Here is a 17019-nt window from a genome sequence, read left to right on the forward strand (position 1 = left end):
TGCATGGGAAGCACTCTGTAAACCTTATGAGGTAATGCATAAGTCAAAGGTATAATTATTACCTAATATTAATATAAACAATGATTATTCCTCAATAAAATAGTTTGATATAAAGGGAAACATTTTTTACTTGTACTAGTAGATATTAGTAAAACTGGTGATTCTTGTTTCAGCCATGAAAATATCTAGCATTATTAATATATTATTGATTAATAGTTAATTACTCAGTTGTTTAATTGTATATATGTGGATTTCTTTTTTAACTGTTTTAGGTATATGAAAATATTATATATGGCATCTATAATTTTTAAAATAGAATAAGTGTTCTCTGTAAGATTGTTTTAAATACTGTCTATAAATGCATAGTACAAAAGTAGGTTAATATAATATTAATGCTACCTATCAGGTAATAAAATAGCCAAACTTGTAGAATTTTAATACACAACAGTTTTAAACACCTTGGAAATTGATTCTGTAATTATGAGACATTGAATAATATATCTGACATGTAACCTCAAACTATGTAGTTCTCAACCACAAATGCAAAACATTCTTAAATATTTATGTTGGCAATTAATGGCCACAATGAGTAAAATATTTTACTAAGAATTTTTCTTAAAAATTATTAAAATCTAGACAGGCATGGTGGTGCATGCCCATAATTCCAGTGATTCAGGAGGCTGAGGTAGGACAATCACAAGTTCAAAGACATCCTCAGCAACTTAGAAAGACCCTAAGCAACTTAGTGAGACCTTATCTCAAAATATAAAAAAAATAGAAAGGGCTAGGGATGTGGCTCAGTGGTTAAGTGCCTCTGGGTTCAATGCCTGGTACCAATTTTTTAAAAAAGATGTATTGAAATCAGTTTTTTTGAAAATATGGTGAAAAGGTGTCATGATAGAAAAAAAAAGTAATTTATAAAAATTATATTTATTCCATTCTTCTTAAAGAAAATTTTGAGGGGCTTCATTAGTTTAAAAGATTTTTCAGTTTGTAAATATGAGCCCATTTTTATTACATTGCATGAATTTATCATCTTATTCTAGTTGAAACTCAAATAGCTATTATGTGTTTGATTTTTTCCATGTGATTTATTCTGATTTTTATTCATTTTTTAAATCCTCAGAATTATATTTGACAGATATAACTAGCTTTCTACAGATTTTAGTATGAAATATTACTTGTAAAAATTTTTAGGCTTTCTTATAATTGGTGCTGAGGCATATATCTAAAAGTCACATTCCAGAGATGCTTAAAAATAAAAACATTGGTCATGCTTTATGCTTTCCATCCTTAGCTCATAATTATATAAAACTAAAATTATATTGCCAACCCAAATAAAGTTATTACAAACAGATATCACTTGTTTTAAAATGAGTAATCATGAACAGTTTATAATTATACTGATTATTTTGCTGAATGTCGTCATTGAATTTCTGTAACCTCAATATCATGCCAAATTTTGTAAAATAAAAACTAAATTTGTTAGAGGGACTCATTACCTTAAGGCATTCTTTTGGCAAATTGTTTTACATCCTGATCAACCTTCTAGAAAAAGAATATTCACTGTTGTTTTTTTAAATCAAAGACCCCTTAAAACAAAAAGCTCCCCATCCTTGCAAATTAAGAACACACGTTTCACCTAGTGAAAAATGAATGCTTTTTCTCAATGATGTCAAAATACAAAAAGGAAGGGGACCCTAAATGTTTTCTGAAAAATTATCTATGTATGTATGTATGTATGTTTGTATGTATGTATGTATCTATCTATCTATGTATGTATCTATCTATCTATCTGCGTATCTATCTATGTGTCTGTCTATAATTTAAGGTATATAGAACACTCTGAAATACAGAGTACCATACAAATGCACTTTTGTCAATTTTTTTTTTCTTTTGAGTATTGATGAATAGAACTCTCAGAATGACAAAAAAGTTGTCACTTTAAAATGAGGATTAAAAATTCTTGACAAAAGTCTGAAGATTTTGAAAAATTAAATCTGTGTATGCTTCAATATTGTCCATAAGATTGCTTAAAATACTATATGTAAAGTTATTCAATAGAATACAAAAATGATTTAATATATAATTAGTACATAGTGGAGAATAACATACCCCAACATTTGTTGTTTTAAGATATAACAAATTTTTAAGAACCACTGAAGTTAGTGCTCTAAATCTCAGATACTGATAAAATAACTTCCCAATTATCTCAATCTGACTAGGTCTCATCTTGAAATATATGATATTCTAAAAAATTCCAGTAATTATTGTGACTGTTGATGACCACAGTTAACCAGATTATTGAAAATCTACACATGTATTTTTTTTTTACTTTTCACTAAATCAATCTGCATAGTTGAAAAAAACAGGACTTTATGAAGATGTATGAAAATATCTTTCACATGCTAAATAGTGTTTTATCCTGGTAAGCCTGTGTTTTACAGTAACAGTCCTGTGAAATGTTCCTCACTACAGAGTTTTCACTTGTTTCTGAATCCTAACTTCAGCTGTTTTTGGTGCCATCTCTGCCTGCACAAATGCCAAGTGAGTGCAGCTTGAAGTGTGGCCTTTGAGGAGCTGAACATGGCCCTGTGCTTGCCTTGCCATAATCCAATGATGACATTTGAGAAAATCCATTCAAACACATTCATTCAGCAAGTATAATGCACCTGCTCAGTAAATTGCACTAGTTCATACTAACATATAATACTGGTAATACTGCATCTTATGTTTTCTAATAACCATGACCTCTTTGGGGTTTGAGAAGAGGGTGAAGAGTGGGAATGTTTTTCCCATGGAGACCCAAATAAGTTGTAGTTTTCTGACAGCTCTCAATTGTTCTGTTCATTCACTCACTCACTCACTCATTCATCCATTCACAGACTTATTAATTTCTTAAATGTGTAACTCTCACCTCCAGAGTAACGATCATTATGTTTATGGGAGTACAAATTTGAACAAACATGGAAGTTTTGACTCCAGGAAGGTGATTTTTAAGATTTGTTTTCCTTCCAAATCATCTGGGGGGTTCATTTAAGTACATTGTCCAGTGGTCCCTGCCCCCATTTTTTTGATTCATTAGATTTGGATACAGCCCATCAATCTACATTTTTTTTCTACAGGAATGTCCTCCTCCCTTTCTGTAGATTCCATTGCAGGGGATCTGTAGAGCATTCAGGAACCCTAACCTAGTATTTATATTCAGTGAAAATTTTTGTTAGATATAATGTACTGGAAGTGAGGAGGATATTAGAAAGTCTATTTTTTTTTTTTTTTTTAACAAAAGATCATGAAATAGAGGTTTCTGAGTTAACTAAGCTCTTCCAAAGCTGTTCTGGAAACAATGAAGTTTTGCTCTCAAACTTTCACTAATGTAGTTTACATCACCTTTTTATCCCTCTTGCTGATATATTTTTACAAGATCATTTGCTTATAGTAGAGGAGTTATAAAAGTTATAAATGATTCTAGCATAAACCTGAGAAAATTTTTTCTTTCTTATTCGATTTTATCATCAGATCATATTAAAACCTTACCATGTTTACTGTGCTTTTCTTACATGTGACTCAGCCGCCCTCCTCATAGCCTTTTAGATGGACTTCTGCTTGGCATTGTTTTCATTTTCCATCCTATTCATTCTTTAATTCTGTTTCTTGTCAACAGAGGATCAGAACATTTGCAAATATAACCAAGGTTTGGAGGTAGAGATTGCCCTTTAAATAAATATAATAGCTCATCGTATTAAATGATTTACTTTTATGGAGTTTAATAAGAAATGTTGGGTTTTTTTTTCCCTGTAAGTTTGTTTTCCAATGGTAAAAGTAGATTAATGTTCATAATTAAATCAATAATTTACAAATAAAACCTAAACCCATAAACAAAATCTTGCCAATGTCCCTTCATCTCAACTGTATACCAGGTGAAAATTTCTTTATTTGCGAGATAGCTGTTTGTAATATATTTGTAGTTAGTAGAGTTTCTTATTTTAATATATATATTTATCATTTTGAATAAGTTACATATTGACTCATAGCAATGATAATATGCTTTACATGTTTATGCTACTTTTCACTGAGTATTTTGGCAAAGCTGGGGGGCCACTGTGTGATGTGGTCTTTGTGGCCTGTGGTCAAAGCACTGGGCTAAAATTCTAAGACCCAAGTCCAGCCTTCATCCTTTCTCTGCTAGTTTTAACATCTGAGCTACAAGTAATTACTTTTAGTACACTAGTAACAACTTATGACTCTCATACTCCAAAAGAAAAATGTTATACTGATAACATTCCCTGAAATGTTATTAATTTTGGAGGTTGAATAGTCCCTGAAAGTGCTATTACTTTTTTTCTTTTTGTCATGGCTAACAGGAATATTGAAAAAATGATGCTAGATTTTATGCAAAAAAATGCTTTCTTTCAAATAAATTGATATTCCCTAACCCACCTACATTTCAGGTAGATACAAGCAGAAGAACAAAAGAGTTCCTTTAACTTTGTGCAATTGCCTACTGAGAGTAAAAATTTATGTTTCTTAGGATATAGTAAAAGAGTTGGAGAGAAAGCAGGTGAAGCTATAAATGTATTTGCCTGCCAAAATATGTAATAAGTCAGTACAAAGTACTCCATCTCATTTTTTAACATGGATATTTAAACAAAGGTAGACATTTATGTGATTTGGTTTTGGTGTGGAGCAAATTACTCTCCTGTCTTTAATTTTCTTGCTTATAAATGTATAATTTCTAGGAGAAAATAAAAATGTTTTGTGCCTATCCATGTGTCGATATGAAAAAAGTAGAAGTTGGGGAAGGAATAAGAGGAGGAGATACAAAAAAACTAGAAATTTGTACTCTATGTTTATATGCTTCTGTGTAAATAAAGTCATAAATGTGTTGAAAATATTTAAGCTTTAAAATTATATTGGTATTATAATATATTGATATATGCTTTCCAATTATATTGATAAATTATATTGATATTATAATATTATATTGATACATAAGTACATATTTGAAGTAGCACAATTATGATGGTTCTACATTAATACATTGTATAAGCAAACCTCAACCAAATTAAAAACCAGTGTTAAATATTGTTAGGGTTTTGTTTCTTTTGAAATAAACTTGCCCTTTATACATATTTAATAAAAAGGTGATGTTGTATTTCAAGATTATTTGTTTAGCTACGTTAATGTTTTTCATATAATTTAGACAAATCTGAATTTTAATGTAAGAGACATTTGAAATGGTGCAAAGTCTTAATTTTATTATATTTTTTCTTGGTTGAAAATGTGCAAAGGAAGTGTAATTAATTCAGCAATTATTTGCAAATTAACATCAAATTCAATAGTTATTAAAGATATTATATGGATCTTACTTAATTGTTTAAAGTGATTGTATAAATTATAGGCATTTGTTTAGATTTTTATATATGACAATATCATTGACAACTTTCTCATCATCTCTGAACGGAAATGTTAAAATTATCGAAGCTGAATACTTGAATATGCATTCACAAAAGAGTGGCCACAAAACTTGCCAGTTATTTTCATCATCTGAGAAACAGTATCTTTTTTGATAAAACTAATTCAAATCTTTTAATATATATTTTATTAACACATTTTTAAAATTCCAAATGTCTAAACTGGTCCTATGTGTGAATTTCTTTTGGAGTGAAAATATGTTTTTGTTTTCAAATGTCTTATATTCTATTATTTCAGAGAGAAATATACTTAGCAATAGTGAATGTATGTTTTTTTTTTAATCACTCTAAGTCTTTTAAATAGAAGAATACTAAGGAGTACAAAAGGAAAGAGATTACAATGTTCTAGTGGAGATAAATTAATTCTCACAATTTTAATGTGTTTTTCAATTTTTTGGTTTGGTTGGGACAAAAGAATTTAACTCCTGTGTTAATATAGGATGAGCTTGCTTGTATTAGAATGAAAACTTATGGAAATATAACATAAAATTTCTTTAAAATTCATCTTTTCAGGAATTTCTAGGAGTTTACTGGTTTAACAGCTTTTCTTCTCATAAGTTCTGTCAAGTTTACTTTTTAATTACTGACATTTAGAAAGGACTGTGTGTTTTAAAACTTTAATGTAGAGTAATATTAATACAGTAAAACAAAATTAATATTAATTATCTTACAAAATTAATTTTGTAGAAACACTAAATAGCAGAATGTTAAAATTGATAACAGCATGAGCTTTATTTGTAGATACATAACCCTTGTTTCATATTTCATCAGTGATTCTAATCTATGACTTGAGGATAGTAACTTTCTTCCTGCAGATATCAGACATCAGAAAAATGGGATTAATAAAAATACTTAGTGAGTTTTGTGAAGATTAGGTAAAATAAACCATAGATAGTTCAATCTGATGTTCTTACCTTCTCTTTATGGACTTTTGACATTTATGATCTGAAACTTTCTTTAATAGCATTGTTAGTATTTTGGTGGCTGAGTTGAGGACATATTTTATAGAAATTAATTTAAGATAGGAAACATATCTCTGTTTGCCTAATACAAAAGGGCCAAATAAGCTCTAAGCAACTCAGTTTTGATAAGGAAAATTGAGAATGTGGGAGGTGTTATTCTCCACATAAAAATTTTTAACTGAGAGAAAGAAAATCCTAAGATCATACATTAAAAAAGAGAGAGAGAAAATAAAATCAAAATCCCAAAAGCAATTTCCTTTTCCAATGAAGTTTAGATTATTTGCTAATGGAACTATTCCTTTTTCAGTCAAGAAGCAAATATGATTGTTTCTTTAGAAATGCTGTCTTTCTTAAAACACTCTTGCTTACCATAAAGAATAATGCCATTATAATGTATACATTTATGAATTTTTTATTGACTTCCTAACATACATTATTGCTTGCTCTAGTAACCAGGGATTTGTAATATCTCAGTATAAAAAATGAAGGAAACAAAACAAAGCAAGAAATGTTATATGTGCCTATTATTAATCTTTTAATAGCATTAATATCTTAACATTCTTAGTACCCTTTGCATTCCAGTGTTCAGATGCTTATGTGATCAGGTTGGTTTCATTGTTTGCTTTCTCTCTCTCTCTTTATTTTGAAGCTGTATGTGTCTACATTGCCCAGGTTCATCTCAAATTTCTAGCCTCAAGCAATCATCTCACCTCAGCCACCTACAGGCAAACATCATGCTACTTGGCTGATTTCATTGTTTATTTCCTTCTTGACAAGCAAAAACTTTTAGAAATTTGAACAAAGAACTTATGCTTTCTTGCCAAACTGTTGGCATAAGTAAGTCATTATAAGCTAATTTGAAGGCCTTTTTAATATCAAAATTTCTGTAGCCAAATTTCCTTTAAAATAATATTTAGTTGTGGTTATTAAAAGATAGGTATTCATGTTAAAGAGCATGAAAATACAGAGGTCAAAAATGAACAAATAAATATTACCATGTAATAATTATTCTTCATGTTTTATTGATGTTTTTAGATTTTTAATATAGTATGAATATAAAATAACATTAATATTTCTAATACACTATTCACTATACTAGGTGCTTTCTGTACCCTACTTAGCAATCACAAAAATGCCATCGAGCAGGCAATCTTTTTATCTTTATGCCACAGACAAGGAAAAAAGTTCCTTGAGGAACAAAATTTACCCATGTTACATAGTTGTTATTAAAGAATCAGTTAACTAAACCTGAACAATTAAATACTAACTATGCAACAGTGCACATTAAATACACAAATATGATAAGCAAAGTTTTTATGATAAACAAACTCATGATAAACTTTTAGAAGTTAACATCTGCACCTAGTCATCAGAATGGCCGACTGGTCCCTTTCCATTAAACAATTTTGAAATTAGACAAAACATATGAAATCAACTTTTCAGGCACTTGATGAAAGACTCAGCAGAAGGCTTCATCCTCCAGAGGAAGGATATGAGTGATCTGAGCCCTTCATTTCACCCTCACTTTCTTCGTGACATCACATCCAGAGCCAGCTTGTATGGAGGTGGAAGTGCAGTGCTGGGGAAGAGTGGGGCTCTCACAGAGCTGAGGGCATGGGCCCGCAGTCTGAGGCCTCTGAAGGGGCTGGGATTTGTGGAACAGTGCCAGGAGAAGAAGGCTGAGAAGATGCTGTTGACAGACCTCATAGGAATGTTCCCCTTGGACCTTTGGCTGAAAACTGGTCTGCTTTTGCAGCAGTTTTTGTAAACTTTAAGGGAGGATGTTATGTTTTTGGTAAGTGAATAGAGAAACTGAGGACAGACTAAGTTAGGACTCCTCTGAATTCCACTCCTGAGAGAATGAATAAATCTCCAGGAATTCCTTGGGCATTCAGAGGAGACCTAGGAAAAGCCAAATATTGATGGCTATTCCTAAGAGTGAGATAAAAATTTAAATAGAGCCAGTTAAATAGTACAGAAATTATACCTAATGATAAATTATACCTAATACCTAATGAAGTAGATCTGCCATTAATTTAATTCCTGACAGAACAAAACTCAGCAACCCTTAGAGAAGACAAGCCTTCATACAAAGATGCAGCCACAATGCTTATCATATAATACAGAATTACTAGTTAGGAAAAGAAGGATAGTGTGACCCAAAATCAAACAGAAAGAACTACCAATAAAGACAGACTTTAATATAGAGATATGTGAGCCCTGGGTTCGATCCCCAGCACCAGTAAGAAAATCTCTCTCTCTCTCTCTCTCTCTCTCTCTCTCTGGAGGTGTGAAATTTGGATAACAAAAGATTTTTTAAAGAAAATTTTATACATATTTATGCATTTAGAGGAAAATATTATCCATATTTTGTGCATTTAGAGGAAAATATTATCCATATTTTGTGCATTCATAACGGTAAACAGATGGGAAATCTTAGCAGAGAAAATAAAACTAGAAAATGGACCAAAGGGATATCTAGAACTGTAAAGTACAATACTTGAGGGTTTAAATATCAATAGTAACATTGAATAATATAAAATATAATATAAAAGGAAGGATCAAGAAAATTGAAGATAAGTAAACAATACAGCTAAATGGAAGAGCCCAAGATAAAAAGAAAAAGGAAAACAAAATGAGAAGAACTTCAATGGCCAGTGAAACAATATAAAATATTTTTTCAGAATTCCAGAAAGAAGGGATAAACCATAAGAGAAAAACATATTTTAAGAGATATTATCCTCTTTTGTTTCTGGTCTAAATTTGGTGAGCAACATAACCTGTAATATAGGAAGTTTCAAAAATGCCAGGCTTAGCAAACTACACCTAGGGCTGGGGAGGATATAGCTCAGTTGGTAGAGTTCTAGGCACATAATTTTACAATGAAGAATCCATTAACCTTTTCTGTGGGGGAATCATTTTCTTATACATTATATTGCCTAATTATCTGATCCTTTGGAAAACTGATTCTGAGCTTGATTCCGAAAAGCTTAACCAAAATGTTTCTAACTTTAAAATAAAGTACTTTCAGATTGCTTCATAAAGAACCAGATTCAAATTACTATTTTTTAGACCAATAATGAGACTGCCTTCTCAGGAGGTAATCGACTCGTCAAGACAAATTGTTATTACATTGTATTGGTATTTACTTGCTGTGTTCCCACCCAGATCCCACAGGTAAGTAGAAAACAAACAAACAAACAAACACTTTGCACAGAGGCTACCAGAATGTGCTCTTGCTTTCCTTACAAATGGAGTGCCATCAAACAATCCTGGGACTCCAAAGTATGACTTTGTATACCAATAGGGAATATATAGACTTCCTAAAGAATAGTTGAGAGGCTACTTTCATTTTGCATTCTACTTAATATGCAGTCCATAATAACAAGTATTTTCTGATTTGCTGTTTTGTTCTAAGGCATAGGAGAGATGGAACCTGTCCTGACCAGGTGCCCAGAGCATAAACATCACAATAATGAGTAGGGATGGCTGTTGGCAGACAGGGATAAGAAGCGAACAATTATGAACAGATGTGAGTTGGTAATGAAATATTTTAGAATATTCTCAGCTTTGAATTTTGGCCATTTGAATAAAATGCCCTTATAATAGGAGAAAGAAAAAGTGGAAATTTCCTACTTAAAATATGAACAGATGCTACAAATCCTCTGGATCTGTAATTGCTTTCTTTATGACTCTGACTCTTATCTATTTGTCCTTCTCTGTGAGTTATGAACTTTTTAGAGATAAAAGTTACAGGAGAAGAGATGAAAATTATACAATGAACCTGCACATTTTTATTCTGTGTCAACACAAAACTAAGTTGTCCTTTATTCCGCAAACAGTTTGTATGCACACTGATTTGAGAGTGAAGTTAGATTATTCTTCACTTTATTTGGGTCTTTTGATCTAACTTTGATAACTAACCTTGAAATAAAATCAAAGAATTTTCTTTAAAAAAATTAGAAAGCAAATATGTCACATTAATTTTTAAAATGTTAAAGTGTATCTATTTTGCAATAAACTGTTTCCACCAAACAGAAAAGAAAATCGCTAGCAGAGCATGGTGGTGCACAATTATAATCCCAGCAACTCACTCCTGAGGCAGGAGGATCACAAGTTCAATGACAGCCTTAGGAACCTTGAGCAAGTTGCCTACAACTCAGTGAGACCCTGTCTCTAAATAAAGTTCAAAATAGGGCTAGGGATGTGGTTAAGTGGTCAAGTGCCCCTGAGTTCAATTCCTGGTACAAAAAAAGATAGACAAGAAAAGAAAATCTCTAAACAATCAGTCCCTATATTTTTCACAATAGAGTGGACCAATGTGGAGAATTTACTTAACTAAAAAATGTTCCAGCTGGGCACCATGGCACATGCCTGTTATCCCAGTGGCTCCAGAGGCTGTGGCTAGAGGACCATGAGTTCAAAGCCAAACTCAGCAACTTAGCATAACCCTAATCAAATTAGAAAGACTTGTCTCAAAATAAAGTATAAAAAAGGGCTGGGGATGTGGTTTAGTGGTTAAGTGCTCCTGGGTTCAATCCCTGGTACCAAAACAAACAAACAAAAAATCATAATTGTTAGATGGGTTGTAAAGGAGGGATAAAAGAGATAAAGATGGAAATGGAGATAGAAGGGGATAAGGAATGAAGAACATCATGAGCACAGGAAAAAAAAATTGGGTCTTTTAGAAAAAAAATTTTAAAAATTTACAGATAAAAATGTTTTTTATTGCAATTGGATAATGGTGTTAGGCGTGTTTTAAGGGTCTATTTTATCAAGGCCATTGTTTATGCCAGGTTTTGTGCTATGTACTGAAAATACAGAGCAAAGTGAGGTTCCACTGAAACATATACCCACATACTCATGTATATATATAAAAAATAAAATATGAATAAAATAAATAATATATAAATGAAATACTACTAAAATATAATCATAGAGAAAAACAACTACCAAAATAAATAGAAACAAACCCTTGGGCTATAAACATGATTAAGTTTGTGCCTGGGATAATCAAGGGAGCCATCACAGAAGTGACAGGTTAGCCATTTGGAAGGATAAAGAAAGGTTTTTTTGTAAAAGTGAGTGGGGAAAGGCATCTGAGAGTGAATACTAATATAAAAGAGGACAAAAGCAGATTTGCATGTTTGAAGAGTTATTATAACTTCTTGTAGTGGAAATGGCTAAAGGGGGTCATCTTTGTAGCGCCACCTTGCCCGCAAGGAAGACGCAACACTCAGGAATCTTCTTTCAGCAGTTTATTCAGGCCCCTGACAGTTCTTCTCCTCAGTTCTCTTTCTCTTCAGTTCTCTCTCTCGGATGCCCCTCCCAGCCTTAATAAAGCATCTCAAGCCCCAATGCAAAGCAGCCACGTGGAGCTTTCTCATAGAGTGATGAAAAGTCATGTGCCAACTCTCCCAAACAAGGAGTTGTTTATCACAGACCACAGCAGAGCCAGCGCCATCTTGTAATGGCGACCATAATTTGCATAAACGGCAGAAACGGCTCACCACACATCTTTCCATTTGGAGACTAGAAGCAGCAGAGTACAGAAATCCAGAGGGAAGGTAGCCACCAAGGTGAGGGAGATGGAAGAAACTAAAATGATTTCCATGTGTCTAGCTGGGTGAAAGTTAGTGTCACCAACACAGAAAAGGAATACAGGAAAGATTAATCTTTATTTTCTTGCAAAGAGAAATAATTTCACATTAAGGCAGTTTTAAGGTGTTTTGGGACATATCCTGTAAATTACAAGTCATATGGATAAGTCTGAGTTGGAGTGGGATGATTAAAGAAGACCGGAAAATTAGTTTTGCAAATTAAAACTGCTTGGAGAGCTTTAAGTTAAGAATGAAAGGGTACTAGTGGGATCTTGAGAAATGGCACATTATTCATATGGCAAATAATTATCTCTCATTGGTTGTCATAAGAATAACTTGAGGAATGTCAATGCAGAAAATTGATTTACAAAAAAATTGTTTTGTTCGTAAGTGTCTGTAAACATCTCAACTTCAAAATTAAAAAAACAAAACATGAACATGATTTAGGTATGAGATTAAGTACATGGCCATGAACTTCAAAGATTTCAGGAAGGAGTGGGTTAGGTGTACATTTAAAACATAAAGAATGAGACGTGAAGATGTGGCAAGAGTGTGAAGCCTGAGAACTTCTGGATGGACTTGGCATGAACGGAGGAGGGCCTGGTGTGAATAGAAGTACTGGAGCTTGTGATCAAACAGCTTTTCTTGACATCAGTAGGTTCTCAGAGAAAATTTTTACTGTAGTGGAGGACAATGGAGATCATGGAAGCATTCATAGCAGGCGGTTTACTAGGCAGGAGGCAGAACACTGAAAGTGGTGAAGCCTGACAAATTGGCTGAGTCAGATAATAATCAAGAGCTTTGCCTTTTGCCTTTCTCATTAAATAGTTTGAATTTTCCTCAGCAGTCTGTAGGGAATTATGGCAAGTATAACCAAGAGGTCACATGATTATTTTTATTGTTATTGATTTTTTTTTTTTTGCATGAGAGACATTGCCCTATGGCAGTCTGGATACCGTATTGGAAAGTATTATTCCCTAAAGATAGGGAAACACACACACACATGAAATATTTCACACATATGCAATAGGGGAAACAAACAGGAATCTTTGCTTCTGACCTTTTTTTTTTTTTGGCATTCATTTTTGTACCCCCCAAATTAGCTTTAAATTTTATAGTTCCATATTCTGAGCTGTTAACTCAAGTATTTTCCTTCCACTGTCTTTTACTGTTTTCTTTTCTTTGGTGGTGGTGGAGTGGGTATCGGGGATTGAACTCAGGCCAGGGATTGAACTCAGGGGCACTTGACCACTGACCCACATCCCCAGCCCTATTTTGTATTTTATTTAGAGACAGGGTGTCACTGAGTTGCTTAGAGCCTTGCTTTTGTTGTGGCTGGCTTTGACTCTGAATCCTCCTGCCTCAAGCTCCCAAGCTGCTGGTATTACAGGCGTCCACTAGCATGTTGGGCTCTTCTTCTGTTTTCTAGTGTGCTATGAAACCAGAAGCTAAAATAGTCCCAACAGATTTACCTTCATTTAACTACTTGGTAGGGTGAGAGCATGATACCATTTTGAACCTGACACTTGGGCACCATTCTTTATTGTGACTTTTTATCCTGTTTCAGCTATTCTTTTTAAGGTAATAAAGAGATTTTTTTTATTCAGCATTCATTAAATCATGTTGGCCATTTTACTCTAAGATGGAGCCTGTGCTAGGCATGTTTTGTCAACTTCTGAACTCTGATTATTTGGAAGTTGGAAGGAAAGTGTTTATAATACCAGCAAACATATTTATTGGGAACCCTGGTGGGGTAAGAGGGAACACTGAAAAAAATACAGCATTAGTGTGCTTTTTTTTTTAATAGCTTTGTTTTGTGGAGGTGAAAGCAGGAGAAAGGGAAAGCATCTGGGATGAAAACACAGAATGCATAACTGTGTCATGCCACCTATTTGTTCATTTGTCTCTCAACAGATCAGGATCTCCTGGAGTGTTAAACTTAGACTTTGCTGGTTTTTTTTTTTTTTTTTTTTGTACTAGGGATTGAACTCAGGAGCACTCAACCACTGAGCCACATTCCCAGCCCTATTTTCTGTTTTATTTAGAGATAGGGTCTCACTGAGTTGATTAGCACCTCACTGTTGCTGAGGCTGGCTTTGAACTCGACCTCCTCTTGACTCAGCCCTCTGGAGGCACCGGGATTACAGGGGAGTGCCACTTCTTGGGCTAGATTTGCTTCTTTCATACTCAGTGACTTAGCATGGCATTTTAAACATGTTGGCATGCCTACTACCTGTCAAAATTATGAAACATGAATGTTTACTGAAAGATTAGTATTTCTCATTCATAGCTTATCCTTGCTAGATTTGTATCCAAAGCTATATTTTGTGGTTTAGCACTGTAATTTTTTAAAAGATGCATTTATTGAATGGTACAATCCATTTTGGTTCCAGATGACTGTATTAGCAAATTAATACTTTTCAAAGATGTATAAAACCGTTTTTTAGGTGTCCATTATCCTACACACTATGTGAATTATCTCAGTCTATGTGGATCCTTATCCATTCTAACACAATTATCCTTCTACTACTTCTTAACAGCTTCATCTGTGATGCTTTCATTAATTAGCAAGATTTTAGAGAAGTCATCTAAACCTGGCCAGATAGCCAGGAAAATGCTTATGAAGTGAGAAACTAAGATTTTATTTTCACATTCAAAGTAAGGAAGTATGCAAAGATCTATGAAGTAAATCCTGGTGTCATAGCTCCCTATATTTTGAAAGGCTATCCTTTTAGAGTTAATGGCTGCTATATCTCTATATCTAGTTCTAGAAAGGAGATGGAGTTAGGAAAGTAAAAGCATTAAAGAAAACCTCTATTCTTTGGAACCATAATGAGAAATAATCAGTGACCTTAATGAAAACCTGTGAAAATTTAAAATAAAACCACAGCTTTTAAAAGGTTTTACTAAGTGTTTTCTTTTTCCTCAAATGGGGTAACCCACAGATCCCAAATGGAGGAAAACTCAAATGAAAGCCAACTAGGAAATTTTGGAGGGGTTGTGTTTCAATTTTGGGATTATCTGCTTGATAGAGATAAATTAAAAATGAAGAAGAAAACAAAATGAAGGACAACTCCATCAACACTTAGTGTGCCCCTGATGTGATAATATTCTGTGTCTCTGCTACTTAAATAAGACAAATTTCCCATCCTTAAAACTTTCTCACGTTAGTGCAGAAATGGACAAGTAATTGAGTAATTATATTACTAATGAGTGATAAAACAGAAATCTGTGACAATTTATAGAGCAAACAGAGGAATGAGCCATCAACACTGAAACTAAATCAAACAAGTAGAGGAAAGGGGAATCACTGAACATAATTTCCCTCCATACATCTGCTAGGTTCTTTTATATAATATTTAATATTAACTAGATAAGATAAAAGAATAGCTGAAAAAGAAATATCAGTGTTTTATTTAAATTTCAAAATTAAAAATGCTTACTTTTCTACACAATCTGCATATCCTTAACTACATTATTTTGCTGTCAATAATTCAATATTTCCTTAGTAAGGTAGCATCTTGTTAGTATAATAAAAATGACATGTACCTTTTTTTCTCAGTACTGGGGTTTGAACCCAGGACCTTATATATGCTAAGCAAGCACTGTACCACTGAGCCACATCCCCAACTCCATGTTTTTATTTTTCTGAAGCTTTTTTCTCTTTACAAATGAGCCAAACTGAGTTTTTGTAAACTTTGCAAAATGGCATTTGTTGGCAATATTTTTTTTCTCTCTCTCAAAAACAGTGACTATTATATTGAAAGAACAGAATGAAATAAAGTGTAGTTGATCATTGAAACATGGACTTATTTAAAAATGACAATTTGGTTACCTTTTTTTAAAAAAATCTAACTTTGGAAAGATATACTTGTGATTAGAAACTGTTCCCAAAGACACTATAGAAACTACTGATTTGGGATTCACTCTAGAAAGTGTGACATGTTTGCAAAGTAACAACCTTGTGGTTCATGTTTTTTAATATTAGTTCCAAATGTGGAAATTTGTCTAGATTAGAATTTGGGGCAGCAGTATGCAGAGGGGCCAGTAGGTTGATGGACAGCTCTGACCTTGATTTCTATTCCCTTGACTTCAGGCAAGTGATCTTATCCTATGAGCTCTGGTTATCTTCTCTCTAACTTGAGGAAATGGGCCCAGGGATCCCTGAGATTCTTTCCTAGAAGAGGAAGATCTTAATGTCTGAGAAAAGTTGGTATCAGGGAAAGAGCATTTGAAAGGAACTGATTTTAAAAGAGTTGCATAATTGCGTAGATAATAATGGAGAAAGGTTTGGCTAGAATTTTTCCGAAAAATTTTAACAACTAGTTTAAAAATTATATTTGCATTTTACTTATAAAACTTAGGTTGCTGTTCCACTATGTATGCATTCTTAGAATAAAGAGATTGCACATTATTAGACTAAAGAATGAGTTGTGTTGCCTTCTAGGGCATCATCAATGCAGGAGAATGTAAGGCCACAGCCTTCATCCCTCATGTAATTTTCAGTACTTTCATAGAAATAGTTGGTTTTGAATAATTATTGGAGGGCTTTGATCATTTTTCTAAGGTTCTCTCTGAATTCCTTGAAATTCACATATTCATCTAAAGCCCATTTAATCTCATCACTCCTATTTGTTATTTTGTTTCCAGGTGTTTTAACCTGATCCTCATTTCTCCATGACCAAGCAGGGACTTGTCAGTTTTGTCAGTCCACTTCCTCTAAGTCCACTTCCCAGTATCCTTTGTATTTGTTAAGATTTTCAATTTGCATTTTTCCCCCATCTGTTCCCAGTAAATCTGACATACTTAGTAAAAGAAATGGGAGAGTAAGTCTGTGAGCATTTTCAAGTGGAGGTCATTTTGTACACATGGTCTCTTCATTGGCAATTATTTCTATGTGACACACATATATATGTGATTTATAAATGAAGAGTTGGATAGTGCATCCTGCTTCAACAGATTTCTCTGACCTGGTCCTTGTGT

Source organism: Marmota marmota, unplaced genomic scaffold, assembly GCF_001458135.2.
Source record: "Marmota marmota marmota unplaced genomic scaffold, marMar, whole genome shotgun sequence".
In the NCBI taxonomy this organism is placed as follows: domain Eukaryota; kingdom Metazoa; phylum Chordata; class Mammalia; order Rodentia; family Sciuridae; genus Marmota; species Marmota marmota.